The following is a 20,392-nucleotide window of genomic DNA, read 5'->3' as shown; positions in this document are numbered from 1 at the left end:
ACCATCTGTCAACACCTTCTCTGATGTATCTTAGAGCCTATACACAACAGATATAACCCTATGCATTAACTCTACAAGACAACAATAAAATAAACTCAGTGTCAAAATATGAATATAAATCAGAAAGGAAACTGCAACCCACTAATCTCCCAAATACAAACCTCAACCTAACCCTTTGCGGTGACATACATCCTAACCCTGGTCTAATCCATTTCCCCCCAAACCCAATTAACGCCTACAAATCACTAAACTTCACTGTCCTTAACATTCAAAGTATCAAAAACAAAAATTCCAGACTTACATGCTTAGACAGCACACAAGCTAGGTTTTATAGCTGCTACTGAGACATGGCTAAAACCTTACATTAAAAAACACAGAATTTCTACCCCAGGCTTTGCTTGTTTAACATCAGATAGACCCCATAAAAAAGTGGAGGTGTTGCACTGAAAGTATTAGGGTACAAGTCTCACATACTAAATCCATTCCTAATTTTTCCCCAGCCGAAATACTAACATCCTACCTAAAAATAACTGCAAAAGCCTCTGTATCATAGCCTTGTATATTCCCTCCAGGCAATAACACTCCCATATTAGAGAAAATCCTAACCTGGACAACCTAACATAAAAAATGAAAATCATTCTGGGAGATGTAAATATTAACTTGCTGGGTATCTCACACCATCAGCCTTCCTCCAGCACTAACTTATATAACTATATCCAGTTAATTACCAACATAAGACTCAGCAAAAACAACGGTGGCTCAATCCTGGACTAGATTATGGTCAATGACCCCAACAGAATCTCCACCACAGGGACATTCCCTAAACAGCATTAGTAATCACCTACCTGTCTTCATAATATGTAAATCTGACCCAATGCCTATTACACACCACTACAGGCATACCACACTTTGGCCCAACCACCCTTAATGAAACCTTATACAGTATCAACTGGAATCCACTAAAAGTCCTTCCCCGGACGGTGCTGTTGATATCTTTAACTCCACATTCCTCCAGATACTAAACAATCTAGCTACACTCCAGCAAAATAGAGAGTGAAAGCAAATCATGCCAGCTGGCTTACTAGACTCACTAAACAACTCATGGCTGCCAGGGACACAGGAACATAGCTGACCTAACCCAATAGGAACTCCGCAACCAAATATAGCGTCTAGTCATAAAAAAAAAATAAATAAATAAATAAATAAAAAACACACTACCTCATTCTAGGAAACCATCATAAGAAAAACCCAAAAAAATCTATAGCCCAATCAATTCCTTATTAAACCCAGGCACAAACAATAATTCTTGTCCAACTCCAGATAAAACACCCATAAAACAGCCTTACTTTTTAACTACTATTTCATAAATAACATTGCTGTTCTCACCACAAACTTCTCTCAAAACAACTCAACTCCTTCAAATCCACCCACACCCCCATTACCCAGCTTTTCTCTCTCACCCACACCCACTACCACCATAAAAAAATTATTCTCAAACCTGCCTCCAATGCCCCTGATAACCCACCCCCAGAATTTCTACAAATTTCTGCCAACTCTATTGCCTATCCCATCAGTATACTTCTTAACACAGCCATTCAAGAGTCACACATACCTACTATTTGGGGGAAAAAGCATATATTCTCCCTCTTCACAAAGGTGGAAATACTGAAATCTCAAGACTTCTGACCCATTGCTATCTTCACACCCATCTCTAAAATCTTGGAAAAATGCATCCATAGCCAAATTCTTAATTATCTGCTACACAACAAAATCCTCTACCCCACTCAGCATGGTTTTAGGCCAGGTCACATCACCACCACTGCCCTTACATCCTTCTCGTATACAGTTAACCGGGTACGTGATGCTGGAAAAATTCTCTCAGTGAAGTTCATTCTCTTGAACTTTCCAAAGCCACTGAAACAGTCTCCACCCTCTTCTTCGCTCTAAACTCTCCAACTTGGGTATCTCTTCCCCCACCCTTGCATGCATGTGCCAAAACTGCACTTCGCAAACCTAACACTGCCTACTACTCTGTTGTAACTCTCCCTCCTTCTACTTGTTTAGGCAGTTGCAATTCTAACACTGCCTACTGTATCGGTTCTACTATTACTTCAAGTTGATGAGTTTACAAAAAGTAATGATTCGCACTAAGCCATCTTAGAATTAACCTAATTGTCGAAATTAAAATCCAGTTTTTGTCATGTCATAAATGTACAATCATCTTATCCTTTATGTTGTAATCTAATAAATGCAACAACAGCTGCAAGACTGCCGAATCATACACCAATGCGCTGTACGAACATGTACATAAATGCATGGAACTAGCCATACCTAACAGAACCAAGACACGCCCCTCCAAAACAAGGAAGCCAATCTAGTGGTCCCCTGCCATTAATAAACTCTACAACAGAAGGAAGAAACTGTTGCAGAAAAAGGTGAAGTCCCAAGACTGGAAAAAACTCCCTTATTAGCCTCAACAAAAAGTTGAGATCCCTCATCAAATCCTCCAAAAGCCAGCTATGAAGGCAGAAGGCAGACACTAAAAACAATCACAAAGCCTTCTATAGTTATATCAAGAACTTTCATGGCAATAACCAGACTTGCTCCGAGTTATTGTACAATGGTACCTTCTATAATGAACCCGCAGTGGTGGTGCTGCGGTAGCGTTGTTGCCTCACAGTAAGACGCTGTCCGTTTCGATTCTCAGCTAGAACGTCTTCTGCGTGGAGACATGTACGAATGGGCGTACCTTCGTTGAAGGTTGTGCGTCGGGGCTGTTAACTCGGCACGTAAAAATCAACTACCAATCATTAGCGGACCGGAGTTCCGCTGTGGCGACCCCTAACCAGGAAAAGCCAAAAGACACAACAACCTTCTATAATGAACCAATAGATATTGCCAACATACTGGTAGACTGATCCAGTGCCAACTTTACCTCTCTCTCCACTCCTTAAGGACCAATCACAGTACTGGAAGAATGCCAGCTACCCAAGCTTTACTGCAGTACACGTTAAATCTACATTGTCCAAGGCCAAAAATACAGCTTCCATGGGACCCAATTATCCCTGGCTGTGTTCTACATGAACTACAACCACATCTGTATGCCCTGTTCAGTCACAGCCTAACCTCACACTTTGTCCCTACCGCATGGCGCTTTGCTACAGTCATCCCTCTTCATAAAGGGGGACAGACTACAGACCCTGGGAATTATTGCCCCATTAGCTTGATGAGTCTGATATGTAAAGCTATGGAGTGCATCATCATGGACCTGATTAACAAAGATATAGGAAATCTCCAAACTCTAGACCCTACACAATTTGGCTTTGTGAAAGGGAGATCATGCCTGCTCAACCTGGTTGACTTCTTTGAGTGGGTCACCAGGGCTGTGGATGAAGGTAAGACTGTGCACACGGCCTACCTTAATCTGGCCAGGGCCTTTGATACCATTCCTCACTCGGGAATTCTCGATACTCACCAAACTAGGCATCAACCCATATATCACTAGGTGGGTTGCAAACTGGCTCACAGATATAACACAGTGTGAAAGTAGCGGACTCCAAGTCAGACTGCCGACCAGTCACAAGTGGAGTCCCACAGGGATCGGTCATGGGTCCTCTCCTGTTCGGCATCTACTTCTCAGAAGTCCAGGCCTACATAAAGAGACTCTGCCTGACCAAGTCTGCAGACAACTGCAAGCTGGGAGCCATTAATAACTCCCCAAGTGATGCAGACATCCTAAAGAAAGGCCTCATTGAGACCAATGACTGGTGTCGAAACCATGGCGCTAAGCCTAATGCCAAAAAATGCGTCATCATCCCCTTTGGTAAAAACTCAGTTCCCACTAAATTACCACATTGCTGACAGCCTACTGAACACTGAAGGCGTTATAAGAGATCTGGGGATGCAGGTTGACAGCAAGCTCTCCTTTAACCACCACATTGCCACTGTGGTCAGAAAGTCCTATGTGGCACATCTCATTACCAAGGATTCTGCATCCAGGAAGAAAGAGGTCATTTTCTTTCTCTACTCTTCCCTCAATAGACCAATCATGGAGTATAATGCCCCATTTGGCATGTACCTCACTAGACACCAGCAACAGCTGGAGAGGCCACAGAAGTACCTCATGAAGAGGATCCTAGGCATTAAACATATGTCCTACATGGACAGACTCAAAACACTCCAGCTATTCTCTGTCTCATATCACCTACTTAGAGGCAGACTCGGCTTGACTTACAAAGCAATGTCTGACCCAGCTCTGTTAGAAATGCTACATCTAAAGAAATCCCAATCCATCCACACCACATGCTCCAGAGACCTCAACCTCATTACCACAATCAACAGAACATGCTGTATGGACAGGTTCCTCACCTAGAGACTGCCCATGCTCTGGAACAGACTTCCCATGCATGTCAAGCAGAGCACCTCGCTGCCCCTCTTCAAGAGAAATCTTGATGAGTGGATGGGCAACAAGTTCACCCCAGGGACCACTCCAGTGGCTCTACTTGATAGAGACACTGGGAACTAATGTTGGACGGTATCATGGCAGGGCACTTCTATGGGCTAGGCTTGTAAAGGCTCCAGGGCCATTAGCCTAGTACATACCTATGAACCTACTCACTCAATTCCATACTGCAACTCAGGCTCATCTATGTAATTGCATGTGTTGCATATTGCATTGTACACCATATAGTTGATTATGAAGCTTTTCTCCCCAGGCCTCCACTGCAAATGGGCTCACTAAGACCCAGTGGACAGTCCTGGCAAACTAACGCAAATAAATAACTGCAAAATGTCTGACGAGGAGACAAAATAAGGTTCTCTATCAAAATGTAAAAGCCAAGGAGGAACAGGGTCTCTAACAGGAGACTTGAGCTAGAAAGAATATCAATAAAATGCTTTACAGACTTTCTAAGACTCAAGAAGAGCTAGAACAGAAAGAAAAAGTTAGAAATAGCCACCAAATGAGCCCAGACAGTGCATTAACTAATATCAGAGTCATAAAATGACCAAAGACAACAGAGCAGAAGATATCTAAGCCCTTGCCAGATGCCCGAAAGGAAAATGGGTCAATTTTTCTCACGGTGTCTTTTACATAAATGGTATTGAGTGAAAGTGAAAATGGGGAGGAAAAAAAAAAAATCCCTCTGAAATGTATAAACATTTGGCTGCCTCTAGGAATGGAGAAACCAGGCGAGCAACTTCAATTTAATAAAGGTTCAGGTGTGACTTGCATGAACAGAGACAATAGCATCCTAAAAGGGATATACAAACTGACTTTTGGAGGAGGAATGGGCACAGAACAAGGAACCAGCTCTATACAGGCCAGAAACAGGCTATGATAGTCATTATATATTTGAGAAGCTTGATTTTCTGAATGAACACTGTCACCAGAGGAAACTGGAAAAGTATAAAAGACGTTATTTGTCCACTGGTGGGCTAGGACATTTCTGGCCTGAAACTCCTGGAGAAAGAATCAGGAAGTAGCTGGAGCTCTTCGCGATGGAAGAAGAGGCAGAGAGACCATGCATTTAGGTACCCCAGAGAGAAAAATCTGTTTTTCAGACAGACTGGCTGGCTATTTATGAGGCAATAAAAAGCAAAATATATGACTCTACCTGCTCCAGATCTGACCTCCTTTGGTACATCATCATGAACCAACGACAATAGGTGGCCTACTATCACTTCTCCCTCCTGGTCTCTCAAAGTGCATATTGGAAACTCCTCCTTGGTCACTTGAAGTGCCTTGTCACCCTATTGATTGATGTGGACTTTATTTTGGAAGAGTATGGATATGCAAGCATGTTCAAATACCACACTACTATCATGCCATCAGACTGGATGGCAACGCCAACTGGGCTAAGAGATTCTTGTAATACCTGCAGTGTCAGAAGGACTGCCCTCATACCCAGAAATGCTGATATGCAAGGTGGCCTACGTCTTTGTCCATGCGCCTTGGATGATCTGCTGCTGGCAAAGCCCCTCACCCTAAAACAGAAACTTCTGCTGTGACTGTGAGAGCTGAGAAAAGGGCCAGGAGGGTATGTCCAGAGATAATGACTGGACTCATGAATCCACCATGAGGTGCTATCCTTGCACATCCTGGATATCTTGACAGGGAGATACTGAGGCTCAAACAACCAATTCCATTCTATCAAGTGTTCCGTATAACACTTACAAATTTTGCATCCACTTCATATGAAAGACTACTGCTTGTATATACAGAATTCTGTCCCAAGGGAAAAACACTCCACAAGACAGTCTGTCTTGTATGCAATTAATGTAATACACTCTATGGGCATCATCTGGGACTTCACTTTGTTGACCATTTGAGACTGTCCATTCTGGGGAACAACAGAGGCCATTTGTCCAGATACAGAAAGACTCTGGTCCCCTACACTCTGGGATGTGCTGCAACCACAGTCATGCACTTGGTCAACACCTTGGTAGCTAAGAAGAGACCAAATGGAATGGATAAAAGCAAATAACCACTGGTTACTATGTGGAAGTGAAGACGTGTACCCGACTCCTTTGCTATTCTGATGTGAAGGTAGGCAACCTGGAGATTCAAAGAGCACATCCAGTCTTTTTTGTGATATGGAAAGATGAACTATACTAACAATGCAAATGGGCTGATCTGGAACAAATTAATTTAGGCATATAACTTTGAGTAGTTCAACTCGACTGAAATGATATGTCTGGACCTGACAGGACCAGAGACTTCTAACTACTGGTTCAGAGACAATAAAAGCTATACTGCCAGGTCTGGTTCTATATCTGAGGGGATAAAATCTTTTTCAACACAGTAAGTTCAGGTGGAGACTTCTGCTTTGTGTGTACTCTTGGGGCGGGGGGCAGTCTACTGGATCTATCCTTCTAGAAGCCTGAACATGGGAAGATGACCACCTGACAAGCAGGACAGCAGGAATAGACTTTGGCTTCTCCAATTAGTTCCTTTCATCTTAAGCAGTAGAAAGTTCAATGGAGGCACAGATACTACATTGCTCTGAGATGTGTGCTTCCCTAAGGTACTTAAAGCATATGAAATGGCAACACTGACAGAGGGATCTTAGCCTCACATTTACATTTCTTAAATTCCTCAGAGTCTTTAGAGTTTTTTTGTTTCCAGAATAACGTACGACTGCCACCATGAAAAAAAACTGCCACACAAAGCAGCCAAAATTTTGCAAAGCACCCGAACAACAGCAAGTCTTTTTTAGAAAACTAAGCTATTAAGTACAAATATTCAAACACTGCTGACTACAACTGAAACTATCTAGGAATGTCACCTAAACAGCAACAGGGAGCGGAAGCTGTATCAAATACTACAGGAACACACAAAAAATGTGTGTGGGAGGAGGGCAGCCTGACCATGGCTGATGAAAGTACATTTATGGTAAGATGCTTGAGTGATCACTGCTGAAGTGGCCTTGAGTTATAAACCACCAGGGATATAACAGCCTGCCAGCTTCCAACACTTCACCATCTTCCATGAGCCCAAGTTGACCTGACTAAAAAAGACAAGCTTGGGTTAAAATCCCTTTACAGCTTTACTGCCAACAGAGAGAAAGGATGAGCCCTGAAAGGGCAATGTTAGGAAGAACAAAAAATAAATGTCTACACCCTGGCATAAAAAACACACCACAAAACAAGAGGGGTGGAAGGAGGGAGGGAGCGGCTACTGCAGCAGTGATCATTCGAGCATCTACTTCAGAACTGTACTATTTTCAACATACTGATCACTGCTGCAGCAGACTTAGCCATATATGTAGATGAGGTGGAAAAGAGAAAAGTCTAGGAGCCCGTGAAGAAAGGTCCTAGCAAAGCTTGATCAGGACTTGGGGAATGAATCAAACTTATAGTGGTTTGTAAAATTATATACAAAAGACCAAGTAGCAGCTTCTAGAATATGCCTGGAATCCAACTGTTTCCAAAAAGCCATATATGAAGCAAAGGCCTGACAGAGTGGGCCTTGACTCTGCCTGGAATAGTTTTGTTATGGTGAGCAGAACAATCCTTAGACAACCATTTGGAAAAAATCTGTTTTGACAGAGGTTGCACTTCCACTTACATTCACAAGAAATTAACAAATGATCCAAAGATCAGAAAGACTTAGTTCTGTCAAGACAATACTAGAGTTGGCTACGGACATCCAAGGTATGGAGTGTTCTCTCTCGCTCATTTTTAGGTTCAGGAAAGGCAAAGAAAGATGTATAGTTTTGTCTTGTCTTATAGTAAGTTTGCATACCACTTTAGACATAAAAGAAGAATTAGTTTTCAAAGAAACCCTGACCTATGGAAAATGAGATGGGGCTGACTCACAATAGGACCTTGTAACTCAGATACCCTTCTTGCAGAAGTCAGAGCAAATCAGTAAACTATTTTTCCATGTTAATAACCTCAAGTCAGCCAGATTAGCTGGTTTAAATGAAGCCAAGTGTTAGCCTCTCTACTACAAAATTAAGATCCCAAGGAGGGGTCACCGGTTTCCCTGGAGACCTCCTATGCAAAACCACTTTCAAGGGCATTTTAATAGGAGACTGGATTGGAATAGGTGGATCCATGGGCACACATTCTGAAATGGCTGATAAATTAACCCTGACAGAGGAAAAACAAAGGCCATCAGATAGTGACCCACACAAATACTGTAAAACCAGAGAACAATTATCCCTAAATGGGTGTTGGTTATGTTGTTGGCACCAATTAGAGACCTTTATCCATTTGCTAATATACGATTTTCTAGTAGAAGGCTTTCTTGCTTCCAGGAGTACATGCTGCACATCCTCAGTAAACAGATGCCTAAAAGGAATTAAGACCCTATCATCTAGGCAGTCAACTGAAGTTGATAGATGTCGGGGTTATCACACATTGCTGTCCTTGTGTGAGTACTGAGTAGATCCAATTTATGAGGAAGCTTGTGGTAACTACCCCTGACTAATTCCAAAAGAAAAGGAGAACCAGGGTTACCTGGGCCAGAAGGTAGTCAACACAAAGATCTTGAGGGATTCCTTCTGAATCTTCAGAAGTACCCTGGATATTAGTGGAAAGGATGAAAAAGCAGAGAGGAACATTCCTGTCCGAGGAGAAGAAAAGGCATCTGCCTTCCTCACCTTCTTGTATGGAATCCTGGAACAGAATCTTGCCAGTTGGCTGCTCAAAGAGGAGGCAGAGGTCTACTTGCCAAATTCCCCACAGATTATCAAATCTTGGAAGACCCCCTGATCTACTTTCCATTCACGAGTGTCTGCCTTGGTCCTGCTCAGCTTGTTTCCCACACAATTTTGCTCTGACAGAATGTAGGATACCTGTAGAGGGAGATTGTGCCATGAAACTATATCCCAAGCTAGCATGGCTAGTCTGCAAAGGGGAGTACAACCTGGTTCCCCTTGCTTGATGATTTACCACGTGATATTGTCTGTAACCACATGAAGAGGTCCCAGGGACCAAAGATGTTCAGGGCAAGAATCTCCTGGATAGTTATGTGCTTGCATCTGGCTTGGTGTCCCACACCTCCTGCACTTTTATCCTTCCTGAAACTGCTCCCCAAGCAAAGTCCAAAGCATCTGTGCTGACTGACTGCTTTGGAGTAGAGACGGAGAAGGGGAGACTTGGGATTTAAGGATGTCTGTTGTCTCCACCAAAAGATTTTTCTTCTGAGAAATGCCAGCAGGTGGATTTGAAAAGAAAAAGGATGTGGTTGCTGGGACCAAAGACATTTCAGATACCACTGTTATGTTCCTCATGTGGAATCTTGTCAGGCTTTTCATGAGAATCAGAGATGCCATGAGATGGAAAATGCTGAATTATCTCTCACACTGACCAAAGTTTGAGGGGGAAACCTTAGAAACATATCTTGATAAAGATATATTTTCCTCTGGAAGAAAAGCTCTTTGAACTGAGGTGTCCAGTTAACATCCAGAAAGACAATACTGTGTGAAGGAGTCAAGAAAGACTTCTGAATGTCCCCTTGGAATCCCAACTTGTGTAAGAGATATCTCATCTATGACAGAGACTCCTGACACTTGTTTATCTTTGTAAAATGATTTTCAGAGTAGTCTAAATATGGATACCCTGTAGTCTGCAACGAGCTATAACTGGAGCTAGACACTCTTGGTGCAGGGGATAGTCCAGAGAGTAACGCAGAGAACTGATATGGTTGTGTGTGTGTGTCTGGATCATGTTAATAAATGTCTGAAGCCAGGATGAAAAGAGAAGTGATAAGCATCTTTTAAGTCTTGTCATGAAACTTGAAAGAAGTAACAGGTAAAGTGACTTTCTTAATTTAGGTACTATCACAATAAGTTTAGGAAAATGAGATCTAAAATTGGTCTCAAAGAATTAGCTATTTTTGACACTAGGAACATCCTTGAATAAAAAACCCTCCCCATTTGGGAGGGAGAAATTGGTTCTTTCACTCTTTGGAACAGCCTGTGATAAAGAACTAATTGTGATGAAAGTTTAGACAAATGGGTTCTGAAAATCAATCTGTTGCCAAACAGAAAAATGGAAGAAGCTTTAAACAGATATTCAGATGAAGTGATAAAACTGCAAACATCAGAGGTTGAAATGAAGAAAAGGCTAGCTGAATATGAGACTGCACAAGAAGAGATGTTTCAAAAAATAACAGATTTAGAAGACTAAGCACATACGGAAAACCTGAGATTTTCTGCTGTACCAGAGAAGCTGGAACAGACTGCATTAATTTTTATGAAGGCACAATAAATAACTGGACTGGTATTCCACAGCAGGAGCTGTGTACTGAAAGGGCACATTGTGTACATGCTCCAAATGAGAAATGAGAAATCAGCCTAGACTTTTATTAGTAAAAATGCAATCCCATCAGCAAAAGGAGTTGATTCTGACAATACTGTGGTAGAAGGACAAAGTACTAAAAGTGGGAGACAGCAGAGCGTTTTGTGGAGAATGATTACTCATTGTACACAAGGCAGAAAAGGAATAAATTTATAACACTATTAAGGGAATGTCAAAGAGAAAGTGTGAGATTCAAACTGCTATACCCAGCTATCATCAAAATATTCTTCCCTGGAGGGACAAAATCATTTTTTGATGAAGTACATGCTAAGGAGGAAATGCATGTTTGTCCAACAAACAATGAGCTGTGAAACACAAGGATATGTTACTTCGTGTTCTTCTGATAATGAAAACCAGAGAGAGACTGTGCCAGTGAAACCTTTTCCAATGTTTCAACAGAAAATGCTTGAGAAGGAAAAAAAAAGTACTGTTGTGTACACTTACCATAAATGTAGACGTTCAAGTGTATTCACTGTTGCAGTCATCACATTTTGGTTATCTGCTTGCAGTAGCCCTCAGTCGGCCTGATTATCAGAGTCTTGGATCCTGAGTCGGTTGCTGTCTCATCTTCTGTGACATCAGGTAGTCAGGGGTATAAAACATGCAGCCGATGCCATTACATCTGTTTTTCTTGCCCCAGATGTCAGGTGCCCCCCCCCTTATATATATATATATATATATATATATATATATATAATACTATCTTATATATAGTCAGGGGGCTGGAGGGAGGGTAACCAGGACTGCAACAGTGAATACACTTAAACATCTACATTTAAGGTAAGTGTACACAACTGTACTATGTTCTCCGTGTTTCACTGTTGCAGTCATCTCATTTGGGTAGATTCCCAAAGCCAAGGATGGGAGGAGGAATTTGGATAGCATTAGGACCAGCTATAAGGCCCTGCAAGACTGCAATGACAAAGGCAGCTCTGGATTTAGAGAAAATTGGCAAATGGTAATGCTTGGTGAAAGTATGTACAGAACTCCAGGTAGCAGCTTCTAGGATGTTTCTGGTAGGTACACCTCTGAAAAAAGCTGTAGAAGTAGATGCAGCTCTGGTTGAATGGGGTCCGATTCCCTGTGGGATAGGTTTTCCATGGTGCTTATAGCGGAAATGAATGCAATGGCCTATCCACTTAGAAATGGTGTGCTTTGAAATAGCCTTCCTCTCTGCCCCTGCAGCAAATGCCACCAGCAGTTGTTCAGATTTCCTTTGAGGTTTAGTCCTGTCCAAGTAAAATCCAAGTTGTTTGTGCACATCTAAGGAGTGCAGTATCCATTCCCCTTTGTTCTGTGGATTAGAAAAGAAGGTTGGTAAATGAATGGACTGATTAAGAGCCACACTGGATACCACCTAGGGCATCAAACAGGGAATGGTCCTGAGAGAGACCCTGTCCGCATGAAAGACGACTGCCATAAGGGCCTGAAATTCAGATACCCTTCTTGCTGAAGTGATTGCTAAAAGGAAAGCTGTTTTCCAAGAAAGGAATTTTAACTCTGCAGTTGCAGCTGACTCATGAGGAGGAAGAGTGAGTTTTCCAATACAAAAGTAAGGTCCCAGGCTGGAGTTGGTGCTCTCCTGGGTGGTTTTAAGTTTTTGGCCCCTCTGAGGAACTGCTTGAGCAGTGGGTGAGAAAAGAGGGGTGGTTCTGTGTTGTAATGAGCTGAAATGGCTGAGGTGTGAATTTTGATGGAGGAAAAGAAAAGGCCCTTGTGAAGCATCTCAGTTACGTATTGAAGAATCTGAGGTAAACTGGGCGCTGCTGTGGCCAACCTTTGAGTATGGGTCCAGGCACAGAATCTTTTTCCATTTTTCAGCACAACATTTTCTAGTACTAGGCCTCCAAAATGACATCCAACACTTGTTTACTGAGGGATGGCAATGGAGAGATTAGGTAATTAGCCAGGCTGCCAGTTTCAGGATTTGAACCTGGGGTGCAGAATCTGGCTCTCCTGCTGAGACAACAGGGTAGAGATCCGAGGTAGGTGCCATGGGGCCAGCTGTGACACACTGTGCAAGAGGGGGTACCAGAGTTGGTGTGGCCAGTCTGGTACAATCAGTATCATCCTTGGTTTGTCCTGTTTGATCTTTAGTAGCACTTTGGAGAGAGGAGAGGCAGAAGAGGAAAGGCATAAACTGATAGATTTTTCCAGCTGAAGGACAGAGCATCCACTTTCCAAGCTTGTTTGTGGGGAGTCCTTGTGTAGAATTTGTCCAATTGGTAGTTCTGGGGGGAGGCAAACTGGTCCATATCTGGGATCCCCCATTTGTTCATCAACATGTTGAAAATATTTGGTCCCAGTTTCCATTCATATTGGTCCATGAGATTTCTGCTTAGTTCGTCTGCCAGTGAATTTAGTTTTCCTGGCAGGAATTGAGCCTGTAGATGAACTTGGTAGCTCAAGGCTGTTTGACACAGAGCCATGGCTAGTCTGCAGAGAGGGTAAGAATGGGTACTCCCCTGCTTGTTTATGTACCACATAACAGTGGTGTTGTCCATCTTTACCATTAATTGTCCTGGAAGAATGTGGTCTTTGAAGGCTGTCAGAGCATTCTGTACAGCTAGCATTTCTTTTTGATTGATATGCAAGTGCATTTGACTTGGGTCCCATTTGCCCTGAATGCACTTCCATGCCAGGTGAGCACCCCATGCACAATCTGATGCATTTGTTGTTAGGGTTTGGGTGGCAGGGGGTAGAAAGAATGGCAGACCCTTGTTTTGGTGGCAGGCCTCTGCCCACCAAAGGAATTCTAACCGTAGGCAAGGTATGATAGGAATCAATGCTTCTAGATCCTGAGAATGTTGACACCATAGGCTTTTTAGATACCATTGTAGTTTCCTCATGTGCAGTCTTGCATATGTAATTAGTAGAATGCACAAGGCCGTGAACCCCAAGGCTTGCAATATTTGCCTTGCAAACAGCAGCGTTTCTGTGGCCACTAGTTTGAAGTAAGTTGTCAAATGAATTTGTTTCTCTGGCGTGAGGAAAGCCATCTGGGAAGCGTGTTCAATCTTGCTCCCAGGAATATAATTTGTTGACAGGGAACCAGATGTGATTTCTTTTTGTTTATGGTGTACCCCAGACAAGTTAACACCTTTTGTACAAATGCCAGATGATTCAGACGTCTGTCCTGGCTTTCTGCCTGAATTAGACAATCATCCAGATATGGGTATATTTGAATATTTCTTTGCCTGCAAAATTCAATGACTGGAGCTAGGCACTTTGTGAATACCCTGGACGCAGTAGATAAGCCAAAGGGCAGTGCAGAGAACTGATAATTGCATGCAGCCCGCTTTGAAGCGTAGGTATTTTCTGCAAGATTCCCCAATTGGGATGTGCAGGTAGGCTTCCTTTAAAAATCCAGTGTTGCCAACCAGGCATCTTTGCCTATCATGGGAAGCAACTGGTGAAGAGGTAGCATCTTGAAATTTGGAATCACCAAAAAGGTGTTTTGGATAGACATATCCAGGATAGGATGCCATAAGCAGTCTTTTATGGGTACCAGGAAAAGTCTTGAGTAGAAACATTGTCCCTTTTCCTCTTCTCGTACAGTCTGAATAGCCTTTAATCTTAAGAGAGTGTGTACTTGCTTTTGAGCCTTTGTCCACTGATTTGGGGGTAGATCTGGCCAACCGTTTGGGGTTGGTAACGTGTGGAAGTGAAACCTGTATCCTTGGGAAACCATGTTTAAAACCCATTTGTCCTAGGTAATGAATTCCCAGTTTTTTGCTTGCAGAGCAATCTTTCCCCCTAAAGGAGCAGTCAGTTGAGATGTGCTTGGAAGTTTTAAAGTTAAGTCACTGAGACAGCTTACCATAGGGGGGAGTCTTACTACTGCCTGATTTGGAAGTGGGAGCCCCCCACTGATTAGTCCTGTGCGTACCCTGGGACTGAAGCCTGGGTGTTCTGCTGGTTCTGGGCTTGAAATGAGAAGGCCTGGAAGAGGCAGGAAAGGACCAGTTTGAGGGCCAATGCCTACTAAATCTAGGAGCTTTTTCCTCCATCTTTTTAAGAACAACTTATGCTTTGTCGCCAAACAGGCGGTCCTGACAAGGGAGCATCCAGCAAACTAGTTTTAACATGATCCGACAAAGATTGCTCCTTAAGCCAAGCATGCCTTCTAAGTACAGACCTGGTGACAACAGCCCTGCAAGATGCCTCTAGTGAATCAAAACCACATTGCAAAGTATGTTTTCCAACCTGTTCAGCAGAATGCATTAAATCCTGTAAATCCTTATTTTCAGCACAATCAGGAATCAACATCATTTTCTGTTTAAGCCATCCAATAATATGCTGCTGATACTTTTAACATATGAAACTGGCAAATTAAGGCCCTGATGGCCAAGGTTGCAGAGGTGTATACCTTCTTACCCCATCTATCCAGGGCCCTGGAATCTCTATCAGAGGGGGTAGGATTTTTGGCAGTAGTAGCCTTAATGCCCTTGGGTCCCTGTGAAATGGTCTCAGGATCCGCAGTAGGATTTTTAAAAAGCAACTTGTGAGAATTAGGAACCCTATAATATCCATCAGGTTTTCTGGGAGCAGGAGGTAAAGAATAAGAGGCCAAGCTAGATTCCAAAAAGGCATCATCAACAATGTCCCGCACAGGAGGGACAGCTAAAGGCCTATGTTGGGGCAGAAGTAAGAAATCTCTAAGCCTCTTTTTAGAATTAGAGTAATCCTGGCTTTCCCAACATGCTCCCTAAGAGTATGCAAGGTCATCAGAGGAGACAGAAATTTCAGATTCCTGGTCAGAGGTATCATACGCAAATTCAGTCCTAGGTCTCAGAGGGGGATTGTTGGCTTCCCCTGATTAAAGTAATAAGGTCTTCAGCCATTCTTATAATTTGTTTTTTAGGCACAGAGGCCTGACCATGCGGTCTGGGCATCGGTTTCCTAGGCATGGTTCAAGTTTTAGGCCTAGAAGAAGATGGCGTCGGTTTAATATGCAAGTCAGTAGGCCTGAATACATCCTCAGAAGCCGGTGTCTACACAGCGGCTCGGGACCCATCCAAGGTAGAGACATCTGCAGGTTCCATAGTTGAAGCATCTCGCGGCATACTGGACTCGGAATGGGTCTCAGTAGAGGCCTGCGAATCTGAAGTAGCAGGTATCAGGGGCTGCGAAAGTGCCTCACTGAGTACCAGTGAACTGGAGACTAGCTTAGAAGCGTCGTCAGCAGCCTTGGACCTAGGCAGTCTGTCTTTATCTTTGCGTTTTTTTAGAATGTCGGTAGTCGGGTGGTTTATCAAAGACATATCTGGATAATTGAACAGAGTACCAAAATATTTAGAAGCGAAAATGTATCGATGACTAATAGTTCGTGGTTTAAACAAAACTGACAGTGAGGTATGTCATGGTCAGGGCCTAGGCAAGGAATACAGTACAAATGAAAATCTTTGAGGTATTTGCTTTCCACAAGAAATACAATTATTGACTTTTACTGACATCAGTTTAGAGCAAGAAAAAGTTTTCCCAATGGGGTACTTAGCTTTAGTTGAAGACTTTGGTTCTGAAACTCGAAAACGAAAATTTCAGGAGTCGGCCGACCAGCACTTGCGAACTGCTTCTGCTTTGGGCACCACATGGCAAGAAAGAGTGATGTAATGGCGTTGGCTGCATGCTTTATACCCCTGACTACCTGATGTCATGGAAGAGGAGACAGCAACAGACACAGGATCCAAGACTTTGATAATCAGGCCGACTGAGGGCTACTGCAAGCAGAGAACCCAAATGTGATGATTGCAACAGTGAAACACAAAGAACATCATAAGAGTCCACTAAAAGAATCAAGACTACACTGGAAATGAAACAGAGGCTGGATTTGGGAGATTGAGATGGAACAGGAATAAAAAAACAGTAACTTGAAAATTGACAAATGTGGGATTATAAAGCAATAATTATATTTGTGAACCATGACAAAACAAGAAAGCTTAGAAATAAACGGACTTTTTGGTCTATGTTAAACTTGTAAGGGACTCAACCATATGACCTACATCGTGTCATTAATGCTCAGAAAAATACTGAGGAGGGGGAAGAGGAGGGAGAAAGTTAACTAAGTAAAACAAGACTTTTTCTTAATGGTACTATTTTATAGTGCATGATTTTCTTTGCATGCTATAAAGTAAATGTTTTATCAGTTATTTTTTTTTTTTAAGTGCAATGGGAATGCTAATGTACACAGGTACTCCTGATTTTTTTTTCTTTCTCCCTTCTTCTATTTCTCCTTGTTCAGTTTTAAGAAATGTAGGCACTGCAATGTACAAAAAAAGTCTTTTTAAAAGAGCATGACAAAAAAAAAAATAGTCTGCTTTTCTTATTCTTGCATAGAGGAATGACTGGATTAAGGCCCTTAGCTTGATCTAGTAACACATTTTAAGAAAAAGGAGGTTGGGAGGGTGGCCTAATGGTTAAGGTGTTTGCCTTACAAACACAAGGTGCGGGGTTCGAGTCTCACAAGGGATAATTGGCTAGGCTTAAAATGGCTCGCAAGGGCAGTTAGCTTAGTACTAATCTATGAACCTATGAACCTAAATGAAAAATACTGAATAGTATAAGGTTTTCTTTCCTAGCAAATAAATGTTTGATTAGTAGCAATTCTGTACCTGGTTCTCATGTCTCCAGGAGACAAACTGATAAAAAGAAATAGCTAAGAGATAATGTTCTCTGAAAACATTCAAGTGTTTACCCAGCTGGGGGAGCTATAAAGGTAAGACAAAAACAGCACTTAATAGAAGTACAGGCTGCATCATGCATCTTAACATGGATAAGCTTTATTTTAGGTTAACTCAAGTCTGTGAGTGTGGCTTTCAGTTTGGAACATTTGTTCCTATTAGTAGAGTAAACAAAACTATGCAAGTCTTCAAATGTTTAAGTTAATAGGTTTGAGGGGGCACTGTCTTTTTTTTTTTTTTTTGAGGGCTTTCAATAAAACAAAACCTTTTGCAAGATGTGACACGGCCTCAAATGGATATGGCAAGAAACAACGGTACAAAAGATCAACCTGCCAAGCAATGTATGCATGTAACACAAAAGCTGGAACTAGACATTTAACAAAAAAAGTTGTTATACATAAAAGGCAGGAATAATAACTTTTAATACAATGATGCTTTCTGCAATGTCTTTACATGTCAATGGTCTCACAGATAAAATACGAAAAACAGAACAGTGAACTATATTAAAAATATATAGCGCAAATAGCTATGCTACAGGAGACACACTTGGAAAGAACTGAACATGGGAATTTGATAAAGAAAGGTTTTCAGGATGGTTATTCAGCTATATACCAGGGACAAAGGAAAGGAGGAATATTTACAATAATTGCAATAGGAGCTCCAATAGTGATACAAAAGGATAAAAAAAGGATAATAAATGATAGATACGTAGTACTAAGGGACTACTGGAAATGGAGGAGGATTACACTGGCATGTATTTATACTTCACCTAAAACTGCTATAATGGAGCTTAAGAAAATTCTGAGAGAAATAATCAGCTTTCAGCAAGGAATACTAATTTTAGATGGGGGCTGGAATTTGATTTGCAACAATGGCGATGTGCCTGGGGGACCCAGAAGGGAAAATATAGAAGAGGAGGATAGATTTTTGAAGAAATTTATGAAAATATTTGGCATGGTAGATGTGAATTCTGTACTACGAATTCAGAATGAATTTACATATTCCAAAATACAAACACTGGACTAAGCTAGACAGAATTTATATTTCACAGGAACATGTGCATTTAATTAAAGGCCTTGATACATGCCCAATAACTATTTCAGACCATGCGCCAATAATATCTAAAATAAACACAGGGTAATGAAATAAAAATGAAACATTGGCACTTTCCCACCTATCTGTTGAAAAGAAAGGAATTTAAGGAATGGGTAGTCGAAATTATTCAGGAGCTATCAGAGAAGATAGAAATTTCTTCTGAAAATATAGCTATGGAGTGAGATAAATACATTTTAAACTCCACTTTCATTTTATTTATTTAGGTTTGATAACTGGGGAAGTCCACTGGGCCATAAAGGGTCCATTTTCAGTGGAGGTCCAGAGAGAAAAGCTCCAAATATTGCAAGTTACATATTACATGTTACAAAAGAATAACAAAAATTTGTACAGAAAAATTAAAACATTTATAGAAATATAATACTTTATGTAATAAGCTTTTAGTGAGTTAACATTTAAACAGGTTACTAGCCCGTTTGGAGGTTGGGAAAACTGTAAAGAATGAGGTGAAAATAAATGAAAAGGAGATACGGTTAAGAAATAATAAGAATTATTTAGAGGAACTGACATATGTTGAAGTATTGCAAAATTGGGGGACTCTCCAAGAACAAGAAGAGCAACTGTAGAATGCCAAACAGAAAATACGGGATTATTCTCAGCTAGAGCGTCTTCTGTGTGGAGACATGCGTGAATGGGCGTACCTTCGTTGAAGGTTGTGCGTCAGGGCTGGCAACTCGGCACGTAAAAATCAACTGCCAATCATTAGCGGACCGGAGTTCCGCTGTGGCGACCCCTAACCGGGAAAAGCCAAAAGACACAACAACCACCTAGATAATATGCACGAGTTTAGAAAGACTACTTTTAAGCAGCTGTTTGATAAGGACTCTACAGCGGAAAACTTTTAGCACTACAACTCGGGCAACAGAAAGTAGAAATGACTGTCTCCAAGCTTTGACAGCCTATAACAAGAAAGACAAGAGACCATGTAGAAGAATTAGAAATATTTTGGAAATTCTACAAAAGCCTGTATAAAAAAAAGAGAGAATGATAATCAAGAAAAGGTACAAATGGAAATGTTTATGGAAGAATAAAATAAGCCAAGGTTAGTGGTAGATGAGGCTCAATAACTAAAAGTTAGGACAGAAGGAGATGAGATAAAAATGATGATGTACAAGGAATCTACAGGGAAGTCTCCAGGAAAAGCTGGTACTCCTATGGAAGTTTGGAATCTAGGCGGGGAAAAAACTGAAAGATCTGGAAGGTTTTGTTTAACAGTATTTTAAGAAGAGAAGTACCAACATCCCAGAAGAAAGCAGTGGTAGCTGTAATACCTAAAGAGGGTAAAGATCCATCAGATCTAGCTTCATACAGGTCCATTTCAGTACTAAAGCATGATTATGAAAGTGTTATATTGGCTAAAAGAAAGAATGACAAAAGGGATGCCAAAATGGATAGATATGGATAAATATGGTTTTGTGGAGGGAAGGCAAACGTCTAACAACATAAACAGAACACTGATTATCCAGAGGGAAGCAGAATTTAAGAAAATACCACTATTGTTTATGGGTTTTGATGCACAGAAAGCATTTGACACAATAAGCCATGACTTTATGAGCAGGACAATGGAAGCATTTGCATTCCTTGATGAAATTATAAGGTTGATTAGGAGAATATATGAGGGATCAGAGGTGAAAATTAGTGGGTGGGTTCCTCTCTGTTCATTTCTGCTTACGCAGAGGAACCAGGCAAGGGCGTCTTCTTTCCCATTTATTATTTTATTTGCATTATGTTTAAAACCGCTGGCAAAGAATATAAAGGGCTCAGAAATTCAAGAATATAACTGGTATAGT

General features: G+C 41.5%; 1 protein-coding gene across 2 annotated transcripts in view; it reads right to left on the bottom strand.

Moving 5' to 3' along the window:
- Nucleotides 1-20,392, bottom strand: part of ARFGAP3 (ADP ribosylation factor GTPase activating protein 3) — an 873,462-nt gene that overhangs the window by 816,249 nt on the left and 36,821 nt on the right. The window lies entirely within an intron of this gene.

Source organism: Protopterus annectens, chromosome 11.part0 (genome assembly GCF_019279795.1).
Source record: "Protopterus annectens isolate FY-2018-M chromosome 11.part0, PAN1.0, whole genome shotgun sequence".
In the NCBI taxonomy this organism is placed as follows: Eukaryota; Metazoa; Chordata; order Ceratodontiformes; family Protopteridae; genus Protopterus; species Protopterus annectens.
The sequence above is the reverse complement of the archived record's forward strand: the minus strand, read 5'-3'. Positions and strand labels throughout refer to the sequence as shown.